At 41.5% G+C, this 5426-nt stretch overlaps 1 pseudogene; it reads left to right on the top strand.

Moving 5' to 3' along the window:
- LOC138171157 (proteasomal ubiquitin receptor ADRM1 pseudogene) overlaps positions 1-4452 on the top strand; it is a 20733-nt pseudogene extending 16281 nt beyond the window's left edge.
- Positions 4453-5426: the final 974 nt, after the last annotated feature.

The following is a 5426-nucleotide window of genomic DNA, read 5'->3' as shown; positions in this document are numbered from 1 at the left end:
TTTCTTTCCTTCCCTCTTCTCTCTTATACTTTCTTTTTCTTCTCCCTTCCCCTCTCTTTCCCTTCCCCACCCTTTCTGCCTTTCTCCCTCTCTCTACGGCATAATGGTTTGTCTACATGGCAGTACCATAGCTTGAGCAGGCCCATTTTACTTTTGCCCTAGGGTATTGATATTTAGACATCTTTTGCAACATTTATACTCTTCCAACAGTGTTGAAAGAACTTAATTTAGTACCCGGTGAGCAAGAGTAATGAGAAAATAATTGAACTCTTCCCCGTTGGCCTCCTCAGCAGTGACCTCTCCCAGCAGTGGCCTCTCCCAGCAGTGGCCTTGACGTGTGCAGGGTTTATACCATGGAAACTAGTGTCCCAAGGTCATAGTCTTTCCTACATCGGGTCTAGTATATGGGATCTTTCCATACACTCTCCCAACTGAATTTATTTTTAAAGCTGACTTGAGGTTTCTCATGTTGCCTTCTCTAGACAAGTTTTCTGGAGCTTGCCCCAGGCTCTAAAATCGTTTCTTATGACTGTGTTAAGTGGCAACTTTCATGTTTTTAGTTGGGGAAAGTCAATCCAACTCCATCAATTCAAGAAACACTTAAGTAGTACTACATAAAAAATACTGGAGTAGATAAAGAGATAAATTAGTTCTATATGAGTTTACAGTTGAACAGAGGATTCATTCATTCAATAAAAATTTGTTATGCGCCTACCGAGTTTCAGGCACTGTGTTAATCACTAGATGTTCAAAAATAACCATAAGAGAATTTGGTAAATGCGTTAGAGAGGTACGAACAATGCCTTGGTGCTCTTAGGCACTCTGCTTAGTAGATGGATACTATGGGAAATTTGCCCAGTCTGATAATGATTGGCAATGGCTACTTTGAATAATCATCAGAATTGCTTGATTCTATATATTAAGGCTACAAAAAAGGATATAATTCATTCAGATAAGATCTTCAATTCACTAGAACAGATTTAATTGAGTGTCTACTATGTTTGTATAAGGCATATTGTAATTGTGGCTCTTAGATACAAACAAGAGGGAAAGATCGATTAACTCTCATTTCCTCCCATACAGATTTGGGAATATATGGCTAGACTTAGGTAGGTGGTTATATTTAAGTGAGTGAAGCTCATTAACCCCTCTCAAGTCAATAGCCTTATTCTAAGGATAATGATCTAGTTACAAACAACTTTAAGCCATTTCTTGTCAAGCTGTGTGGAAAGAACACTGGGGGGTGAAGAACATTGCAGGAAAGTAAATGAATATTTAAATAATCCACCTGTGCCAGGAGCTTTGGGTACCTGTGGAAGTAGAGACCATGAACTTTCAGCCCTTGGAGGTGAAAGTGGTTTGCAGAGCCTTCTGGGTAACACGAGTTATAAGCAACTCATGCAACTTATTGGACCAAGTGACTTGGGAGGATTTGGTGGGCTTGGTCCACTGACAGGTCCAGTTCTGGCTAGCTTACTGGCGAGCAGAGGACCTGCAACAAGGATCTGTTCACCAAGCTCCTGGAGCCAGTCAGCTTCTGCAAACCTATCTTCCACCTCTTCTGCTCGTGCTATACCAGCTTCCATTGCTCAAGCAATTGCTTCTACAACTAGTCCTAAGTTCAGGTAATGGCACAGCACAGCAACAAGCCCAACCCAGTCCATTAAACTGAGTGACCTTCAGAACGTTTTAGCTACTATGAAAGTGCCATGGGGGCAGGAGGTTGGCTAGCAGTGTGCTAACTCCAGAGATCATGGCTCCTATTATGACCAATGCTGAAGAAATCCAAGAGTGGTTGCTGCCTCATCTTCCCTCTGGAGAATCTATTCTACAGAAGAGATTCAGAACACACTGACCCCTCCTCAGTTTCAGCAGGCGTTAAGTGTGTTCAGTGCTGCCTTAGCCTTAGGACAACTTGGCCCATTTATGAGTCAGTTTGGTTTACCACCTGAAGCTGTGGATGAGGCCAATAAGGGTGATGCTGAAGCATTTGCCAAAGCCATGCAGAACAATGGCAAGTCAGACCGAAAGGAAGGAGATGCAAAGGACAAGAAAGACGAAGAGGAAGATAGGAGTTTAGATTATTTGCTCTCATTTAAGATATTAGAAATTCTTTTTTTTTTAAAGCAATTGGGGTTAAGTAACTTGCTCAAGGTTACACGGCCAGTTATTTCTGGGTGTGGTACTAAGTATTTGAGCCCGGATTTGATCCAGGTCATCCTGACACTGGAGCCGGTGCTCTTACTCGCTGAGCCACCTGGCCACCCCTAAGCAATCAGAGTTAAGTAACTTGCTCAAGGTTACATGCCCAGTTATTTCTGGGTGCGGTGCTGAGTATCTGAGCCTGGATTTGATCCCCAGGTTATCCCGACACTGGGGCCGGTGCTGTTACTCGCTGAGCCACCTGGCCGCCCCGATATTAGAAATTCTTGGTAATTAAGTGACTGTAGTAGTAGTTGTTGTTTCCTGCATACATTCATGGCCCATATTCAGTCTATAAAATAAAGGGCTTTTCTTTCAAAAAGCACACTGGGTTTAGAGTCAGAGGAGGCCAAATCACTTAACCATTCTGGTCCTCAGTTTTTTCATATATAAAATGCAGATAGCAATCACATCTTATTTAGTAGCTATGGATTGTGACAGATGTTGGGGGAGATAAAAATGTAGATAAGATATGATCCTTGCCCTTATGAGGCTTACAGTTTAACAGATACAAACACAATTGAATGTAATATGCAGTAGAGTTGCTTGCTGTCAGTCCAACATGTAGAACCTTGACAGATAGTTTTCAGACATGATGGATCAAGGTTTCTAATATGTGATGATGAAAAGCCATCTCATTGGCCTCAGAGATTGAAGGACTCATGAATTGTTGAGCTGAAACTGATCATATACAAAAGGGACAAGCTGATGAGCTCTCATTCTCTTCCCTGATGGCTTTTAAGTGAGAAGTATTAGTTGAGCTGTCAGATGTGTGCATAAGGGTGAAGTGGCTACCTCCCCCTACCCAGTCAAGGACACAGGCATTTCTTTTCTGCAGGCCACTCTCTGGCCCCAAGGGTCAAGTCTGCTGCAGCTATCCCTCAGGGTTCTTAGGTACCCTGAGGTATTGGGGGGTGGTAGTGGTGATAATGATCTTTCTTTCTCTGCTTTTCATTGGCTTGAGCCCATATTGGATATACTCTCTCTAATTAGTGAGTAGTACCAAAGTTCCATTTAACCACTTAACAATGGGCAGGAACATTTATTTCAAAGATGTAGAAAGCACAAAAGTACAAACATTTCCCCTAATACTTTGGGAGCATAATATGACAATATTCATAGCAGCTCTTTTTGTGATAGAAAAAACTGGAGACAAAATTGAACCAATCGTGGTCTAGGAATGTCATGACTTTTTTTTGTGCAGTAAGAGATCATGAACATGAGGAATTCAGAGAAATGGAAAGATAATGCTCAGTAAAGTTAGTCTCCTTGGGGAGATATCTAGCAAAGAAGTATCTGAATCAAACGAATGTATAGTTTGGTGATTTTTCTCCAATAATTTCAAATTGCTTTCCAGACCCTATGGTTCAATTCACTGTTTACAATTCAATTCAATTCTCCACTGAGAATATATTAGCATCCCTGTCTTTCCACAAACCCTCCTATACTGATTATTTTCATCTTTTGTTATTTTCAGCAATTTGCTGGGTATGAAGTGTTATTTTAATTTATACTTCTTGAATAAATGAAAAACTCAGTTATTTTAATTTATAGTTATTATTAGTGATTTGGGTCAGTATTTAATATGGTTATTGGCATGTTGTGATTTTTGTCCAGTATTGCTTTCCACAGCACTATAAGCTAAGAAATGGGAAAGGGGTCTCATAGTAGCAAAGATTTATAGCTGGACAAAGCCTCAAAGGTCATCTAACCCAATGTCCATATTTACAGATGAGGAAAAAGACACAGATTCAGTGACTTGCCAAGGTCACAGAGAAACAAAAACTTGAACAAATGAGGAAACAATGAGATGTGATCCCTGGAAGATGCTGCTTCTCCCCACACAAATACTGAGAACCCTGCCACCACTCCTACTAGGAATGTTGAAGTGTATGGGGTATTTTGGGAGGACGGACACGGTTGGTGTGAGGGCTGCCATGCTCTTTTTTAGAGTTGCTTATCCACCTTTGGTGTCCACTTGTCACCCAACTCTCATCTATAGTGGCCACACGGCAGTAAAATTGTCTCAGCAGACAAGTTAAACCAGGTTCAGGGCAGCTGACAGGCCTCCAAGCCATTGGTGAATTAGAGCGATGCCTACCTCAAGCATGTGAAAACTTCCCCAAGAAAGAGCCTAAGGCCATGAAGTTTCTTGAAGCAGACTCTGTGGAGCTTAGTGCTTGGTTGGATATTGAAGATGCCAAGGTTATTCACTGTATCCTGGGCTGTCACCAGTTGTCTTGCCTTTAGTCTTGCCATTGGACTTTGATGACCTGAAGAAAGACCGAGGCTGATAACTTTGTGTAACTCTGCCTCACTTGAATCCAGTCCACTGTTGGGTCAAGACGTCACCCCACGATGTCATTGATCCTCTTCAAAACAAAGGACAAATGACAATAACTAGAAATATTAGCACTTGCATGAATGAGATGCTGTCTCCATTTTCTTCTTACCTTTCTCCTCTTTTGGATATTTTCTCTCTTACCCATGTTCATTCATTAGTGTTTTATTGAGCATTCTGCCTCATGCTTTTAAAAACTTTCTGGTGTGGGAGCGCTCATTGCTCAGAATCTGATAGCATCTCCCTACTATAGAATACCATAGAGACATCTAAGGGATGCAATTCCCAAATGAACATGTCTCATTGTAGTCATTCTATATGAAGCCCAAAGGCAAATATTTTTGCCAGCCAGGGATCCTACAGTGCCCTGCTTTTGGACTATGGTAACTAATGGCTCCTGTAGCAGGAGAATCTGGAAAGACAATCATGGAAGAAGCAGACTCGCATTGATTTTAAGCTTCATTCCTGCATGTCCTTTAGTTCCCCAGTTCTTATCCATCTTAGATTCTTTAGATGTTAACAGTCTGCCCTGTCTGCCCTTATATCTCACTCTTCTCAAACCAATTCTTTGTTCTTACCACTATCTCAGTTTCTTAATTCCTCCCTGTTCTCACAGTCCACCATCCCTGCTTTGGCTTCGTTTTCCTCCCTTCGTAATCTTGACCCCATAATTTAGCAGTTTAACTGTGTATAGTTCTTCGCCTATGAATTCCTTCCTTCCTTCCTTCCTTCCTTCCTTCCTTCCTTCCTTCCTTCTTTCCTTCCTTCCTTCCTTCCTTTCTTCCTTCCTGTTCCACCCCTTCTACAGGAGTTCACAAGTTGTGTTGTTCACAAGTTGTGGGGTTCACAAGTTCTGTTTCTTTTTCTTCCTTTCTTTTTGTTT

This window comes from Petaurus breviceps, unplaced genomic scaffold (assembly GCF_028583685.1).
Source record: "Petaurus breviceps papuanus isolate PSGF00001 unplaced genomic scaffold, PetGlider_PUasm1.0 419, whole genome shotgun sequence".
Taxonomy (NCBI): domain Eukaryota; kingdom Metazoa; phylum Chordata; class Mammalia; order Diprotodontia; family Petauridae; genus Petaurus; species Petaurus breviceps.
Note: the sequence above shows the minus strand (reverse complement) of the source record. Positions and strands in the feature narration are given on the sequence as shown.